This window comes from Astatotilapia calliptera, unplaced genomic scaffold (assembly GCF_900246225.1).
Source record: "Astatotilapia calliptera unplaced genomic scaffold, fAstCal1.2 U_scaffold_1, whole genome shotgun sequence".
Classification (NCBI taxonomy): Eukaryota; Metazoa; Chordata; class Actinopteri; order Cichliformes; family Cichlidae; genus Astatotilapia; species Astatotilapia calliptera.
In genome coordinates this window covers 122,991-142,273 of record NW_020535618.1, presented here as the reverse complement: position 1 = coordinate 142,273, position 19,283 = coordinate 122,991, and the positions used below count along the sequence as shown (strand labels likewise).

Genomic DNA, 19,283 nt, shown 5'->3' with positions numbered 1-19,283 from the left:
GTTGCAGCACAAAACGTAGCACAAATGTTTGACATCAATTTAGTTTGATTTGTGTAATGTGGAGGGGCTGGTTGATCTTTTGACCTTTACATTTTCATTAATATCTTTAAAACAGAAGCAGCACAAATGACAATTTTAGCAGTAAATGGCAAATTATACTATTGAATTATAAAATTGATGAAAGAATATAATTATCCTTGTTTTTCCTGCTATTCTCCTGTCCACACTCCAGTCCAATAGGCGGGATTAATGCAACTGTAAGCTGATTTGTCAAACGCCATCAGGCCCCGAAGAAGAACGGAGGAGGACAGCACTACTGTGGTAGAGGAGCGGTGTGTGTGCAGACATGGCTGCTGTTGATGAAGCGGACTGAACTTGGAGGAGAGACACAAACTGAAGTATTGATCCCATCACATCAGTGTGGATCTGATAGCAATACCTGTATCGCTTCATCGATGCTTGTATCGATCCGCCCAGCCTGAGTTGAAGCAGCGATGAGTTCAGCTCAGTATCTGAGAGAGTTCATCAAGAAGAGACTAACTGCTGTTTGTGAAGAAATCTTCTCAGAGGTTCAAAAAACCATCGTCCAGTATGAGGAGGAGATCAACCGTCAGCACAGACTGCTGGATATCAGCCGGAAACCCGACAGAAACTCACACATCATAGGTATGGACATGTTTTTAACTCTGTGCTGTTCAAGCTCAGATTCTTCAGTGTGACTGACTTTACTAGAAGATGTTAAACTGGGTATTTATCAGTGCTGTAGTTCAATGTTCAGTGATGGACTATGTTGAACTGGTGCAGGTCGATGGTCACTGATAGGTTAGGTTTTAATACATTTTAATTCATTTATTTATTTCAAACTTTTTTTTCTCTAACAGATTCCAATGTTGAGTACATCAGGCATTAGTGTTTTAGATCATCTGTAAACACTGAGATTGTGCAGTAAAGATCTAGTTAGATGTCAGCGGAATACACATTTAACAAGTTGTTAACAGCCTTCTCTGAAGTTGAAGTGAAGCTTCATTTAAAGAAGGATTTCACACACTGATGTTTTCATGGTGTCACCCTGCAGTTTAGTTTGGGAAACTTTGTGTCTTTCTGTGTGGAGTGAGGAGCTTCAATGCTAACATGTTAGCGTTTAGCTGTTAGTGTGCACAACTATTTCCCTCTGTGTGTGTGTGGCTCATAATTGGTCATATGACAGGCTGATCGGCATTTATTCAGGTTTTGATTCATGCTTTATAAAATAGTTTGAGTTTATGTATCAACACATTGGTCATTATTATTCTTCTGTTTCTTTGTTCCTCGAGACTTCCCACGACAACATGACTGTGAGGAAGAGGAGGGTCTGGATGAGCAGCAGGTCTGTAACCAGGAGAGGAACTCCAGTCTGGACCAGGAGGACCAGCCTCCACAGATTAAAGAGGAACAGGAGGAGCTCTGCAGCAGTCAGGAGGGAGAGCAGCTTGGACTGAAGAAGGAGGCTGAAGGCATTATCGTCTGGACTGATGAAGAGCAGCTCAGACAGATGGAGACTATCTGGAAACCTGAGATAAAGCTACACAGAATAGGTATGTAAAACTGTGATGTCTTTATAACATTGAATATGACTCACAGGCATCACAGTGGAACAGTGGTTAGCACTGTTGGCTCCCAACAACAAGGTCCTGGGTTTGACTCCACCTGGGGTCCGTTCTTCGTACCTCGCTAAGTAAGTTAGCTGGATTAGATTGTTGACGATTTCGCGTGATCTTGGATCGTTCGGTTCCCCGAAGCTCATCCGGGACTTGCTGTCATAGCAACAGAGCCGTAAGCGTAAACCTGCTCGGGAGCAGGCTTACTTTATGTAAACAGGATTAGATCGCGGCCACGCAGGTATGTCCGCTTCATTTATACGAAAGCAACAGCGATATTCCACCACTGTTTCACCATAAATAAAAAACATCAATGTAACTAAAGATAATGCAGCACTTGATCCTTTTATTGATGTCACACAGATACATACAGGTCATTTCCTAAAAAAGGGAAATGTACTATTAATCATTCTATTTCATGTATTTGATTATTTCAGATGTAATTCATATTTCAGAGTAGTAATTGTAAATCACTTCGTGTAATCAAGATGAGAGACCACGGCTATAAAAGCGAAGGTGGATTTGGGAAGCCTGTCGCAGCCATGTCCTGTCCGTTTACACGAGCAGCCCATTGCAGAAGGTGCAAGATTGATAAGGAGAGTCCTCAGAATTCAGCGTATATTGCGGGACAGACAGGATCCTTTAGCTCAGCGCGACAGTGTGCTCATAGAGAGATATCGATATTCCCGTGAGGGTATTATTTACTTAACCAACTTGTTGACGAGGGGGTGCAGGACCACCACCTGTCTTTGTTTGCTCTGCCCTTTTCTTGGTTGCTGTTATGAACAAACAAACAGATTATTCCAGGGTCTCTTTCCAAGAGACTAAAAGCAATATAAGTGATAAATATTACCATTCTGTAGAATATTCTTATATTTCACTTTTACTTGTTCCCATGTTCTAGTGGGTCCTGTTGTGGCTCTAATGTGAAAGGGGATATAATATAACATAATATAATATAATGTAATATAATATTGGATAATATAGTGTAATCTAATAAATTTACCCTACCGCCTACTGGTGTTGGCCAGAGGGGCCGATGGCGCGATATGGCAGCCTGGCTTCTGTCAGTCTGCGCCAGGGCAGCTGTGGCTACAACCGTAGCTACCTCCACCAGTGTGTGAATGTGAGAGTGAATGAATAGTGGCATTGTAAAGTGCTTTGGGTGCCTTGAAAAGCGCTATATAAATCCAATCCATTATTATTGTTATTATTAAATTACTTACGAGTTTAATTTGTCAGCAACTTTCTGCCAGCCCTCTCTCCTTGCTTTTGCAGCCTTTGCAGTGTTCCCTTGCGTTCTGATTAAACTCTGAAACTCCTGAAATCCCTCACTCAAGAGTTCTTGCTCTGCTGCCGAAAAATACTGAGCGCGCTCCTTCGACATTTTCGCCGACCAATCAGAGGGTTGCCGATCAATGTTTCTACTCTCGATGCGTAGCCCCTTTTACGACACCCAGTGATCTCACATTACTTCATCCAGCTGTACTAATCGTCAACAGCAGGTGTGTTCGGAGAACCGGATTAGCGAGCTCACGGTTAGCGCGATGATTTGATCTTGGATGTGTCATTTGATCTTGGATGTAGTAAGCGACGTACGAAGAACGGGCCCCAGGTGTCTAGGTCTTTCTGTGTGGAGTTTGTATGTTCTCCCCTTGTTCACTCTCCAGAGACATGCACACAGCTGGGTTAGGTTAGTTGGTGACTCTAAATTGCCCATAGGTATGAATGTCAGTGCGAATAGTTGTCTGTCTTTCTGTGTTGCCCCTGCGACAGAGTGTTGACCTTTCCAGGGTCAACCCTGCCTCTCCCTATGGTAGCTGGGATTGGCTCCAGCACCCCATACCCTAATAAGAACAAATGGAAGAGAATAACCACAGCTCAAGGTTGCATTTATTTTTAGAGGCACAAGAAGAATTGAAGGTCCAACTGTAATAAGCAGCATGAATGAATCTCTTTAGCCTGATTTTCTGTTTTCATTTACATGAACACATTTTTGCCATTAACTCATGCAAAAAGGTAAATGCATGCATAAAATCCAGCAGAATGAAAGATGTGAAACATCTAAGTTTCTCACAATATTTGGAGGGTCATGAATATCATTTATGAAAAAAAAGGGCAGAGACAATGCTTTAATTTCAGGGGATGCTGAAAAAGCCTTTGACAGGATGGAATGGCCGTTTGTATTTGAAGTTCTGAAAAAGTTTGGTATTGGAAACACATTTTTTAAATGGATTCAATTGATATACTCCAATCCTCAAGCAGAGATTTTAACTAACAGTCATTTTTCCACACCATTCAGACTACACCGCGGAACTAGACAAGGGTCCCCCTTGTCACCTCTCTTGTTCACCTTGGCAGTTGAGCCTCTTGCATTGTCAATTCAATTCATAAAAACATCAGGAATTAAAGTAGGGGGGGATGGTCACATCTTGCAGGAGCTTTCTTCTCTTCAGGAACTCTCTGCAGGAGGGGGAGATACAGGAGAGGTGGAGGAAGATCTCAGCCTGGGCGTTTACCGTCTTATGTAGTCTGGAAGATGTGTGGATGGTGGGTGGGTGCAGTTTTCTCTGTGGTGGGGTTGGGTGGACTGTCCAGGGCTCTGTGGAGCCGGGGGGCGCTACTGCACTGGGCCCCGGTCTGATGGGCCTGGGCCCCCCTTCCCTGGCGGGTCGCGGAGGGTGGGAATGCCTACTGGGGTCAGCGGGGGAGCTGGCCCCAGGGAGGGGTTACCTGCCCCTCCCTTCCTTCCCTCCCCATCTCCAGCTGCCTCCCTCTTCCCGCTCCTCCACAACCACCCACACATGCAGGGCCTTGGAGTGGGGGTATGTCACCAGGGTGCAGAGGAGGCTACCCCCCCCCCCCTGTCCCCTTCTGGCTGCCTCTGCCTCAATTTTATCCCACCACTTAGACATTCACATTATTCACACTCTCATTACACATACATATAGGATCTGGGGTGGGCACAATCACGGAGTCCAAATTACCATCAGGGTGTATACCTCACCCCTGACGTCGTTGCCCACCTCTCAATTTTAAATACACTTAGTCATTGAGGGCTAGCAGGAGGGACTATGCGCTTACCTGCTGCTCTCTGGCAGGTAGCTCCATGCCCTCCTGGGTTTTAATTGCACCTTAGAACACATATGCATCAACACTACAATGAGCGGGTGGAGGGAGGTTTGGAGTCTTCTCTCACCCCCATTCTCTGCGGCCTGCTGGAGCGGGAGGGCTAGTAGGAGGAGTTGGCCGTCCAACTGCGGTCTGGGGTGTGGGGCCTCCCTGCTGCTGCGGAGTCGGGTGGTCTGCCTCTCCCCACCGCAGGGAAAAGGGTAACACCACCTGGGTCTGGGGTGCAATTCCCCCCTCCAGGGGCAAGGGTACCTAGACCCGGTTTGTAGAGTACGCTTGGGGAGTGTGATTGTGTGTACAGCGTCTCTTTATGTCTGTCTCCACGTTGGTTGAGTGTGGAGTGAGTGCATATGAGAGCATGAGGGTGGGAATGGATGTTTGTGTCTGTGTGTGCCTGTATGTCTGTGTCTATATGTCAGGTTGGGTATCAGACGCCACCTCTCTGGGGACACCTCAGGCCCTCCAAGGTTTGGAGGCCTATCTCCACCCACCACCACTTCCCCTGCCGGTGGCGGACTCCCTCAGGGTGTCGGTGTGTTGGTGGTTCTTTGTGTCTGGGGGTGGGCATCCGGGTACACACCGGCTCACTCCTTGGCGGCCGCTTGTCGGGGCCTGGGCCTGGGGCTCGCTCGGGCCCCTTTGGAGGTGGGGTGCCCCCGGCCTCTCGGCCTGGGGCTCGGTCACTCAGGCACAGCTGGGGGCCGGCGGAGCTCACGGGCGCGTCACTGCAACTCCCCCTGACTTCTGCTCCGCGGCTGCTGGGCGAGCCCTCATCTGGGACTCTCCTCAGCTCTTACTGGAACAGTGGCGCGGCTGCCCCTCTGTTGGTCTTCCATGGTCTCTTGTGTTCTGGGGGCCTCTGGATGTCTGGAGTTTTGATCTCCTCCATACCCGCTTCACACCCTGGAGGACGGGGATGTGGCCCCCCACACTCCCTAGCAGATCATTACATGGAGAAACCTTTGGAATGCAAGTGAACCCATATCAACTACTCCCTGTCACATGACCCACGTCAGCTGATTTGAGGTCCCTCTTCTGATTGGCTCCTCCCACGTCGCGGCAACTCTGAAAACCGGCTGTGGAGGGATACTTCCGGGTTCGACTCCTGCTGTGGCTGTGAGCTTATGGCATTTAGAGCGGTATTGGAAAACAAAGCGTTTTCTCCCCTCAATTCATCTTTAAACTTTAAACTCAGCGGTAAGTGTCCTTAATATCTTTCAACCTTTGGTTGACAGTAACCAGCCGATCGTTTTCGCGATTAAAAAATGACTTTGTGCGGCAGCGCTCCCACCGCAAGCAGAACTCCGGTTCAAAAACCGCTGTTTTTGAACACTTTCTTTTACTTAAGCATTTTTATGGGCTTACTTTGAAACAAAGTGCGATTGAATGATTATTGTTATGTGTTGCCTTGAATTCGGCTATGCTGTCTGTTAGACAGTTGTTTTCCTTTATTGTTGTTTTTGTATTGTTTGTAGCGAACGCTACTGGACTGTATAGATTAAGCTACGTAGCTAAGATGATTAATGATTTAACTGTTGTACATGGATTGATGATGATTTATGATTTGCATTGTTACCTAGACTTGCAGAAGAATATATTTGTTTACCGTACACTGAATCGAACTTGATGTGCTAATGGACATTTTTCTGACCTACAGGTCAGGTTTTTTCCCCTTTGAATTGATCTTCTTCATATTGAAGTGGCGAGCCGGTAGGACCATTCTTTGTTTTCCCCTCTTTTCCCCCACTTAGCCGTCTTTGGATTACGGACATATTTCCCCCTTGTATGAAGCTGGACCTAAGGAGGAATACCTTAAAAGTGAACTTTAAAAAGAAAAGGACCAAAAAAAAAGGACTCTTAGCAAAAGGACTCTTGCACAGAAAAATCACAGCACTGATTTATTATTTAATTGTGGACATTTACGTTGTGTGTTGTGTTAATTATTTTGTTCCATTTCCCCTTCCCCTATTTATTTAATATATTTTTGGTACAAGACATTGCAGTTTTTTGGTCTCATCATTCACACCATCTGGGCTCCGTAAAGAACTATTTCTTCTGCGCGTCAGTCAGTAAATTCATCCATTGACATAAACTAGTCCTTAAATAACTTAGCGTTACACGTGGCGAGCCAGCCAGGAGCCTGATGGGTGAATGAGTGGGGGTTTTTTTGTGTTATTTGATGTAATTTGATATTCAGTATTTTCTGTGGTTTTGATAAGGTCCGCGACAAGAAAAAATGAAGTTTATTCAGGAAAGTGGGGTCAATGTTGCACATTCTGTCATTGTTTCTGGTGCCACGAACACTGAGAAAGATGAGGAAATTCTTGATTATTTGAAACAATACGGTCGTATAAAAACGGTTATTTTCGTGGATGACGCAAATAGTGTTTTTTACAAAAACCTGATCGTTGAATATTGTGATAGTTCTGCGTTAACTGCTCTTAATACGGTTTTCCCATATACTCATCGGTCAAAGAATCACTCGGCTTTGACTTTTTGTGTAAGATCGCTTGCCGCAGAATGCACAGCCACAGGAGGAGTCAGGACCCCTGCAGATTACCTCGGCGAGCTCAAGCAACTTGCACGCTGCAGCGGCAGGGATTTTCCAGATATTCTGCGGGAAATGATGGGACAAATTAGTGAGCATCTGGAAGGAATCGAACAAGACAGTGACTTAGAGGGAGCCTCAGTCCAAATTGTGGAGCCTGCATCATCTCTGCCTGGCCAGCAGGGGTCGTTGTCTGGACACTCCACAATCCCTGAGACAGCTACCAGCAATCCCTCACCTGACCAACAAGGGTCACTGCCACATCCACAAAGATTTTCACTGTCACAGACTGAAATGAACCCCCCAGAAATACAAAAAGTAGTGGTGGAGCATGTTGTAAAACAGACACCGTACCTGCATTCAGACTTCGTCCTTTCTCTGGGAAGATCCCCAAACCAGCCAACGAAACAGATTATGAGACCTGGAGATCTCACATTGAACTGCTGTTAGCAGATCCAAATTTGGCACCTCTACAGATCACTCGTCGCATCCTTGAAAGTTTGCTACCTCCAGCAGCAGATGTTGTGAAAGGGCTGGGCTCAAACACAATTCCATCCATCTATTTAAAAGTGTTGGATTCTGCTTTTGCTTTAGTACAAGATGGTGAAGAGTTGTTTGCTCAATTCCTGAATACGTTACAGGACCCGGGTGAGAAACCCTCTGCTTTTTTGCAACGTTTACAACTCACATTGAACACTGTGATGAAAAGAGGTGGTATCTTGTCTTCAGACTTCAACAAACATTTACTCAAGCAGTTTTGTCGAGGATGCTGGGATAGCGATATCCTAAACAAACTACAGTTGGAGAACTTGAGGAGCGATCCCCCATATTTTGCAGAGCTCCTCCTACTGCTTCGAACTGAGGAGGGTAGACAGCTGGCCAAGGAGAATCTCATGAAGAAGCACCTAACTGCATCCAAGCCTCGTGCCGCTGTTCATTCGCAGAGCACATGTGCTTGTAGCCATTCAGACACCAAGGCTATTAATGAGCTGAAGCAACAGATGCAGAAACTGCAGAGTCAAATGGCTGCTCTTCTCTCACAGAAATCTCAATTCTCCAAGCCAGCACCACCTCAACTCAGATCAGCACAACCAAGACCCTGCAGCAGTGCAACCAGTTCCCGGCCTAGAGCAGGCTACTGCTTTAAATGTGGAGAGGATGGGCACATGTCAGCAGGATGCGCCAACCCTCCGAACCCGACACTGGTTCTGAAAAAGAAGAAACAACTTGAAAAAAGACAGCAGGCTTGGGACAGCAATCACAAATCGTCAAACTAGAGGCAGTCTCTGTGGAGGGACAGACGGAGGCTGCAGTCGACCCATGTCCCAGTTACAAGCAGGATGGACATTCCATCACATTGCCTAAAGGACTCATTGGAACCAGAAGCACAGCACAGGTCACGATTGGAGGAACTGTATTCAACTGCCTGTTAGACACTGGGTCTCAGGTAACCACCATCTCTCACTCCTTCCACCATGATTATCTTTCTGACCATGAAATACAACCTCTGAAAAATCTCCTGGAGATAGAAGGAGCAAATGGCCAAGCTGTTCCATACCTTGGTTATGTGGAGCTGAACGTCACTTTCCCTCCCGACTTCTTGGGTTCCACCACAGCTGTTGACACACTTGCCCTGGTAGTTCCTGATGTCCAATCAGCTCAACAGCCGTCAATACTGATTGGTACGAACACTCTGGACTTGGCATATGAGAAAGCATTCTCAGACCAACAACCCTCCATTCCAGCGCCACATGGATACAGAGCGGTGCTGAAAATCCTTGAGCAACGATACAGACTGGCCAACAGTAACCATCACGGAATCATCAAGCTGCACACTGACGGACCACAGACCATCCCAGCTGGAAAAACTGTTGCCTTGGAGGGGTTAATTTGCGGACGCTGCCTCCAGGCCGAGAAGGCTGTGTTGGTGGAACATCCAACTTCGTCACCTCTGCCAGGTGGCTTAATGGTCCCGTCTTGTGTCATGGATTTCCCTTCTCACCAGCCATACCACTTACCTGTGGTAATCTGCAACCAGTCTGATCATGATGTAACCCTCCCAGCCAAAGCCATCATTGCGGAGATCAGTGCCATTCAGTCTATTCAGTGTCAGGAAAGGAGTCATGACAGTATGCCTCCTAACCCTGTGACCTCTGGGTTCAACTTCAACTTTGGTAACTCCCCCTTAACACCGGAATGGACGAGTCGTATTACTGAGAAGTTAAACGCCCTCCATGATGTCTTTGCAAAACACGACCTTGACTTTGGGAAAACCAACAAAGTGAAACATCAGATCAAGCTCTCTGACCCTACTCCCTTCAAACAGCGCCCAAGACCAATCCATCCTCAAGATCTGGATGCGGTGCGCCAACACCTGAAGGAGCTGGTTGACTCTGGGGTCATCAGAGAGTCAGAGTCACCTTTTGCATCACCCATTGTCGTGGTGCGAAAGAAGAATGGGAGTGTGCGGCTCTGCATTGATTACCGGAAACTAAATCTGCAGACCATCAAAGATGCATATGCATTGCCAAAGTTGGAGGATACTTTTACAGCTCTCTCTGGATCAGAATGGTTTTCAGTCCTTGACCTTAAATCTGGTTATTATCAGATTGAAATGGAGGAGGAAGACAAGAGCAAAACAGCATTTGTATGTCCACTTGGATTCTATGAGTTCAACAGAATGCCCCAGGGAGTCACAAACGCACCCAGTACCTTCCAACGACTAATGGAAAAGTGCATGGGAGAAATGAACTTGAAAGAAGTCTTGGTCTTCATTGACGACTTGATTATTTTTGCACCAACGCTTGAAGAGCACGAGAGGAGACTACTGAAAGTCCTTCACCGTCTGAAGGAATTTGGACTCAAGCTCTCAGTTGAAAAGTGCATGTTTTTCCAGAAATCCGTTAAATACCTGGGGCATGTTGTGTCAAAGGATGGTGTGCAGACAGATCCAGATAAAATCGAGACACTTAAGTCCTGGCCGATTCCAAAGAATCTTAAAGAACTTCGCTCTTTCCTGGGTTTCGCAGGATATTACCGTAGGTTCATCCAAGGCTACTCTAACATCGTTAAACCTTTGCATGACCTTACTGCTGGATATCCTCCATCACAGCGGAAACTCAGAGCCACCTTCAAGCAAGAGCAATATTTGGATCCTAAGGAACCACTTGCCAGTCGCTGGACTCCTGCATGTCAACAAGTCTTTGACACAATTATCAAAAAACTCACGACAGCACCAGTACTTGCTTTCGCCGATCCCCAGAAGCCTTACCTTCTCCATACAGATGCTAGTTCTACTGGGCTAGGAGCTATTCTGTACCAGGAGCAACAAGGACAAAACCAGGTGATTGCTTATGCGAGTCGGGGTCTGTCGAGGTGTGAGTCCAAATATCCAGCTCACAAACTGGAATTTCTGGCTCTCAAGTGGGCTGTTACGGAGAAGTTTCATGACTATCTCTACGGCACCAACTTCACTGTCATTACTGACAGCAACCCACTCACCTATCTACTTACCTCTGCTAAATTAGATGCCACCAGTTACCGTTGGCTCTCTGCTCTTTCTACATTTTCATTCAAAATCATGTACAGATCTGGTAGGCAAAATCCAGATGCTGATGCTCTCTCTCGCAGGCCGCATGGAGAACTCTCCAATGACCAGATGTCCCAAAAGGAGAGGGAGAGAATTCTCCGATTTGCCCAACATCATCTGGATCAGTCTTCCTCAATTTCCATCGATCAACACACAGTCAAGGCCCTTTGTGACCGGCAGCTCGTTTATAGTACGGCTGAAAAGATGTCCACCACCGCACTCATCCAGTCACTAACTGCCCATGCCGACAGTTTGCCTGACAGCTTCGTCAACGACACTCAGTTTGCACCTCCTGTTGTTCCTCAGCTGACGAATGCTGAAATCGCTGAGAGACAGAGGGAAGACCAGACCCTGAGGCATGTCATATTGCTGCTAGAGACTGGGGAAAGCCCACCTCCCGTCTTGCGGGATGAACTCCCAGAACTGCCCCTTCTACTCCGAGACCAACATCGCCTGGAGCTCCAAAACGCCATTCTCGTGAGGAGGAGGCAAGTTGGGGACCAGCTCTATCACCAGTTAGTGTTACCTCAGAAATTTCGGGCTGAAGTACTGTCAGAACTGCATGACCAGATGGGTCATTTGGGCATCGAACGTACTCTTGACCTCGTACGTCGAAGATTCTACTGGCCAAAAATGGCCAATGATGTGTGGAATAAAGTGAAGACATGTGAGAGATGCACCAAACGAAAAGCCTTACCTGAAAGAGCGGCACCCCTGGTGAACATTCGAAGTTATCGACCTCTGGAACTGGTTTGCATGGACTTTTTATCACTGGAACCCGACAGGAGCAGAACCAAAGACATCCTGGTAATAACAGATCACTTTACCAAGTACGCTGTCGCTGTCCCCACTCCAAACCAAAAAGCAAAGACTGTCGCCAAATGTCTCTGGGACAGTTTTCTGGTTCATTATGGTATCCCAGAAAAGCTCCATAGTGATCAAGGACGAGACTTTGAGTCACGCACAATAAAAGAACTCTGCAAAATGGCTGGAATTCACAAAATAAGAACTACACCATACCATCCACGAGGAAATCCAGTCGAGCGCTTTAACAGAACACTCCTGAATATGCTCGGAACACTCACCACAGAAGAGAAAACTCACTGGAAAGATTTTGTTAAGCCCTTGGTCCACGCATACAACTGCACCCGGAGTGATGTTACTGGCTACTCACCCTATGAGCTCATGTTTGGTCGACAACCTCGCCTCCCGATTGACCTGGTCTTTGGACTGCCTGTGGACGGCAATCAACTGACTCATTCGCAATATGTCCAGAACCTGAAGTCAAATCTAGAAAAGAGCTACAAAATTGCCATTGGCAATGCGGAGAAGCTCATGGAAAGAAACAAGAGCCGTTTCGACCAACATATCACCCCCTCTGAACTGGACGTTGGTGACAGGGTGCTGGTACGTAATGTGAAACTCCGAGGCAAACACAAAATCGCAGACAAATGGGAACCAGACATCTATGTGGTGGTAAAAAGAGCAGAAAATCTTCCAGTGTACACTGTCCGACCGGAGAACAAATCCAAACCGATTCGTACTCTACACAGAGATCTCCTATTACCATGTGGATTTTGCCGCATTCCACTCGAACCAACCGAACAACTGTAAAACCAACCAGGAAGCAGTCATTCAACCCTTCTGATGAGGACTGTGCACAACCTCAGTCAGACGATGAGGATGAAATGATACCGCATCAATGGTATGATCCTGTATCAGAGCCTCTGCAATTCACCACTGTCCACAATCTGCCAGAACCGTCATCTGCCGTTCCAGCCACTGAACTTTACCATCTGATACACCAGTCTGTGAACCTGCTACGCTCCCTTTGCCTCCTCTTGAGCCAGCAGAGAGCGAAACCCCTGACTCAAAACCCCCGTCAAGGAGGAAGCTCCTGATACTGTGGAATCAGAGGACAGTCTGTCCTCTGCTGAACCTACCAATGTTGAATTGCGGACTGAGTCCAGTATGTCCTCTGCTGCTGATCTACCATCTAACTCTGACACCTCCAGCTCTGAACTAGAACCTCTGAGAACATCAACTCGGATCAGGAAACCTCCGGACCGGTTACAATACTCTACGCTTGGTCAGCCCATCTTGAAGAGTATTCAGGCACTAGTCCATGGCTTAACCACTGCCTTTACTCATGCACTGGAGGATGAAGAGGACCATCTGCTTACTGCCACTGAACAACCTGTCATCCGGACCCAACCACCATGTACAGGGACGTACATGAGATTGAGGGGGGAACCTGTAACCCATATCAACTACTCCCTGTCACATGACCCACGTCAGCTGATTTGAGGTCCCTCTTCTGATTGGCTCCTCCCACGTCGCGGCAACTCTGAAAACCGGCTGTGGAGGGATACTTCCGGGTTCGACTCCTGCTGTGGCTGTGAGCTTATGGCATTTAGAGCGGTATTGGAAAACAAAGCGTTTTCTCCCCTCAATTCATCTTTAAACTTTAAACTCAGCGGTAAGTGTCCTTAATATCTTTCAACCTTTGGTTGACAGTAACCAGCCGATCGTTTTCGCGATTAAAAAATGACTTTGTGCGGCAGCGCTCCCACCGCAAGCAGAACTCCGGTTCAAAAACCGCTGTTTTTGAACACTTTCTTTACTTAAGCATTTTTATGGGCTTACTTTGAAACAAAGTGCGATTGAATGATTATTGTTATGTGTTGCCTTGAATTCGGCTATGCTGTCTGTTAGACAGTTGTTTTCCTTTATTGTTGTTTTTGTATTGTTTGTAGCGAACGCTACTGGACTGTATAGATTAAGCTACGTAGCTAAGATGATTAATGATTTAACTGTTGTACATGGATTGATGATGATTTATGATTTGCATTGTTACCTAGACTTGCAGAAGAATATATTTGTTTACCGGTACACTGAATCGAACTTGATGTGCTAATGGACATTTTTCTGACCTACAGGTCAGGTTTTTTTCCCCTTTGAATTGATCTTCTTCATATTGAAGTGGCGAGCCGGTAGGACCATTCTTTGTTTTCCCCTCTTTTCCCCCACTTAGCCGTCTTTGGATTACGGACATATTTCCCCCTTGTATGAAGCTGGACCCTAAGGAGGAATACCTTAAAAGTGAACTTTAAAAAGAAAAGGACCAAAAAAAAAGGACTCTTAGCAAAAGGACTCTTGCACAGAAAAATCACAGCACTGATTTATTATTTAATTGTGGACATTTACGTTGTGTGTTGTGTTAATTATTTTGTTCCATTTCCCCTTTCCCCTATTTATTAATATATTTTTGGTACAAGACATTGCAGTTTTTGGTCTCATCATTCACACCATCTGGGCTCCATAAAGAACTATTTCTTCTGCGCGTCAGTCAGTAAATTCATCCATTGACATAAACTAGTCCTTAAATAACTTAGCGTTACACAAGCATGCTGATCCACACAGGTATGCACACATGGGTACTCACAGACGCGGACTAAAGCTTTCTTGGCTGCTGCCTCAAAGCACACTGTGCGCTGTCTATCTTGCGTGCTGCACAATATCGTTTATTATTTAGTAAATATTGATATCTATGACTAGCTAGTTTATTGTGATGGTGCTTTGTTTTCTCTATTATTATGTTGCTCTTTGTTGTTTGCTGTCTCCTCTGTTTGTTTTTTTTGTTTGTTTTTTTTTTCTCCATACAGGTGACCCAGGAGTTTTTTTTTTTTTTTTTTCTCTCTCTTCCCCCCCCCTTCTCACTGTCTCTTCTCCCCTTTGGTTTTCTTTCTTTCTCTCCCCCTCTTTCTCTCATTCATTCCCCCTGTCCTATTTATTAAAAAAAAAAAAAAAAAAAATGACAAAGGATGAACTGAAGCTCTGCCATCACGTAATGTCGCATACTGCTGTTTCTGATGTCATTTAGAAAAAAAAAAAAAAAAAAAAAAAAAAAAGGAATTAAAGTAGGCAATATTGACCATCGTATTGCCCTATATGCTGATGATGTGATCCTGTTTTGCACCAACTTAAACAAATCAATACTAAATCAAAACTTCCAAATTTAATGTGCTACTTTTGGCTACCAGGAAGACACTAAATAAACAAACTGAGAATCCGTTTCTGAAAAACACTATAATAATCTGGTTTGAAACACATAACTACTTGGGAGAAACATCACAACTGTCAAGGTTCCCTCCAATATTTAGAAACAACAGCTTTCCTCCCGGTAGGGCAGATGCAGGCTTTAGACTTTGATTCGATCAAGGTATAAGAAAAGTGTCTGATTTATTTAGGAATAATACTCTAATGTCTTTTGAACAACTTAGAAGTACATTTTCTATTCCTGCAAAACACTTTTTCAATTTTCTTCAATTAAGAAATTTTATTTTAACCACACAAGGTTAAAGCTTAGAACTCTCCACCTACTGTTCTCTAGAGAGCACAGTTATAAAACATCTAAATGGGAGAGGTCAAGTTTCTGCATTTTTCCAAAGTGTTTGTTGATTCTTTGGAGTTTTCCATAGAGTCTATTTTAGAGGCATGGAGGAATGATTTGCAAATGGATATATCTGATGATGAGTGGTATAAATCATGCTCCTTGGCCTAGAGTCAGACAATCAACATTACTTCAATATAGATGGTTAACAAGACTCTATATTACCCTCTCAAAATTGCATCATTTTAACCCAAACATCCCAGACGCCTGTATTAAGTGGGGAGTGGATAGGGGCTCTTTGTTTCATTGCATATGGGAGTGCCCACATGTGAAAGTCTTTTAGGAAAAGGTAATAAATCTGACGGATGAAAGCTAAACCAGTTCCACACCGCTGAAGTTGCATTTTTACAAACCAATTCTGGTTCCTCCGTTTCATTCAACGATCCACTTTCACCCTTGTCATTCTCAGTTGCCGCTGTGCCTTTTTCGCCATGTGCGTACGAAAACAAAGGCACTGCGCATGTGCGTTTTACCCATGTTCTATCGCGATATTTCCTTTTCTTGTCGTTGCCCAACATTATACTGGTATTACTGTGAACGGTATGATATGGCCCAGCCCTAGTTCAGAGACTTATTCCTGTGAACAAAGCTCTATCCATTTTAAAGGGAAGCTGATCGGATCAGGGTCTTGGAGCTAAGAGCTCCTGCCCGATCCCAGACAACTTCAAAGAACCAGCCTTCCCTGCAGTTTTTTTATTCCGTGAGCAGAAGCACCACCCATTGTAAAACCCATATGGTCATAAAAGTTAAAGGCACTGTCTTCTGATCACAAAGGGTCGTCTCCCCTCACCCCTGTATACGATTTAACCCCTTCAGCGGTCCACTATATACAAACACAGGTGAGCCTATAAAGGGCAGGAAGTAAACATTCTTTACCAAATAAGGAAACCCAGAATCTTTCATGAAATGTTAAACACTAAGCTAATTGCCTTCCCCACCATCTAAGGTGTGTAGGGGAGGAACAGAAAAACATCTAAACATGCAGTTTAGGACAAGATTTACAAATTTAAGTACAACAGTGGCAACTTTTATCCAAATAACTATGTGTGCACGTGTGTGCATGTGTGTGTATGTATATGCATGTGCGAGTGTGTGTGTGTGTGTTTGTGTTTGGGGGTGCACTTGTGTGTCCTCCTGCCCACAAAAGGGTCATAACGGCAGGAAGTTTACTAACCAAAAAACACAACCTTAACATAGGATGTCCCTATAATGAAACACTATAGCCTCCCCCACCAACAAATTGGCTGGAGAGGTGGTCAGAGACAAAGGAATGTCTTTGATGCTGCTGCTTGAACTAAGACTTACAAATTTAAGTAACACAATGACAATATTTAACATTTGACTCCAACATGGGTAACTATGAATAAATATTTCTATTCTGTTTTGGAAAATATGGAATTCAGAGTTTCTAAACTTAGATTATCAGGCAAGAAGAGATTTTTTTTTACGGCATTTCAAGCACAGCCAAACGTTTACACCTATGTAATAGAACTCTGCCCTAGCATGCCTTGTTATAACTGTAGCCAATCCAGACATACACATTCATTTAACAAAACAGAACATCTATTTATTTCATACGTCACAGATATTCACATATGAATTTGAAATTTGACCTTTGCTAATAAGAATGTTAGAACTAAACATTTGCATCAGTGCCTGAATAATTTGTCACATTTGTACACTTTAAATTTCAGTGGTATATGTGAGCAACATGCTCACTATGTAGAGACCTGCTAATGGTTAAGACCAGTAAATATTTTCTCAAATGTTTGTTTTGCTATCATTTTTTCTCCTTTGTGCCTTCAGATGTTGTACAGCAGCATGCTTTTGAGGAAGAAGATGTTCTTACAGACCAGCAGGTCTGTAACCAGGAGAGGAACTCCATTCTGGACCAGAAGGACCCAGAGCCTCCACAGATTAAAGAGGAACAGGAGGAAGTGTGCAGCAGTCAGGAGGGAGAGCAGCTTGGACTGAAGCAGGAGGCTGATACTTTCATGGTGACACCCACTTATGAGGAAAGTTCCCACAGTGAACCAGAACCAAAAAGTGAGCAGCTCCTTTCTCACAGCTCTTCTAGAGCAGAGAGCCGAGATCATGAAGAAAGCCAGCATGTGGACTCAGGATCTTCTAGACGTACGGAGCTGAAGAACAGACGTCCAAGTAGAACGGACACAAAGAACAAGTCTATTCAGTGTGATGTCTGTGGAAAAACTTTACCTGATAAATACAGAATGACTGCACATCTAAGAGTTCACACAGGTGAGAAACCGTATTCTTGTAGCACCTGTGGGAAAAGATCTTCTGACTCATCAGCGTTAAAAAAACATATGAGAATTCACACAGGTGAGAAACCATATGTTGTAGCACCTGTGGGAAAAGATTTGCTGACCCGTCAGCGTTCAAAAAACACACGAGAATTCACACAGGTGAGAAACCATATTCTTGTAGCACGTGTGGAAAGATTTACTGACTTATCAGCTATCAAAAAACACACAAGAATTCACACAGGTGAGAAAACCATATTCTTGTAGCACCTGTGGGAAAAGATTTGTCCAGAGGACGCAATTAAAGAAGCACATGAGAATTCATCCTGGTTAAAATGTTCATATTTAGAGAATGTGAGACAGCTGTGAGTCATTGGTGAACACCTGAGTGAAAAGATGATCCATATTCAAGTCACTATTTTTTTCCAGAGCAGTAAAGAACTCTGTGTTGTTTGTTCAGTTTATTACATTATTCTATTAATTGTATCAGAAAAACTGATCTCACATTTCTTGATGGTTAAAGTTCGGTATGCTCCCGTTCTATTTAATAGTTTTAATCCTTTGCTCAAGTGAGTTTTTATCAAAATAAAAATCAACAAAATTGAACAACAGTCAAGAATTGTGTTTATTTTTGTCAGGAAGCAAAAGTATCAAATACCAAGTTTCATGCTTGAAGAGGGAAGTCCCCAGTACAGCTTGTTAGTCCCACCCTTTTTTTGCCTTAACCCTCTGGGGCTGACGGATGCACCGGCGTGTCAAAATCACATGACCAATTTAAGATGACACAGTTACAAGATGCAGCGACTCAGTCTCCATTGGGTCGAAAATGCGAACTTCAAACTATATACCAGTTTTTGAATTGTCTCGATTGGCCAGGTAAAACCAATGTTATGATAAAAAATACACGCAATGTTTTTTTCTGAACAAAACAGTGGTGTTTACAGCAGGAAGAACGGTAAAAACTGCGTTTTCTAAGGACAGCGCTAGCAAACACTCTCCACTTGCGAGTGAAAAAAGAAAAAGAAAAAACACCCTTCCCTATTCGTGTTAGAGTTTACCATGTCAGCCAATCAAAAAATGATATGGCAACATGTGACACTTGTTGTTTAAGGAAAAGAGGAAGTTTTTAGGAGTGACACCCGCGACGGAAAGCGGGCGAGTGAAAGAAAGAGAGAGAGAGCGAGTTTTCATATGTGAGACATTAGTGACGTGTAGTGTGTTTGGAGCCTATAGTTAGTGTGTTGTGTAGTTATTGTTTTGTATTGTGTGTCAGTTAGACTGCTGAATGTCACATTTGCTCCAAAAAGCCACCAAAGGCAGATTCCAGTGTAAACGCTGTTTCCACCTGGAAAACTGGACTGATGCACCTCCTGCTGTCAAACCTGCAGGGTTTAGGCCTGTGGTGTTCTCCTCTGTCTTATACTGAACACAAACTATTTTTATTTGGACTGGCACAAATAATTTGTGTGCCTTCTTATTTGATGCAGAACACCTGATTGTTCTGTAAATAGATTTAAATGGTTATATTAAAAAAACAAAAAAAAACGCCTGAGGCCTTGGCTGCATTTTTAGGTAAATAGTACCATATAACTTTGTTGTTTGCAAAACATGTGCAGGATTTTTAGAACTGTACAATTTCTATTTGCATTCCAAGTTGTGA

The 19,283-nt window shown here is 44.4% G+C and overlaps 1 pseudogene; it reads left to right on the top strand.

Moving 5' to 3' along the window:
- The window catches only part of LOC113017274 (zinc finger and SCAN domain-containing protein 2-like), a 45,000-nt pseudogene that overhangs the window by 886 nt on the left and 24,831 nt on the right, over window positions 1–19,283 (top strand).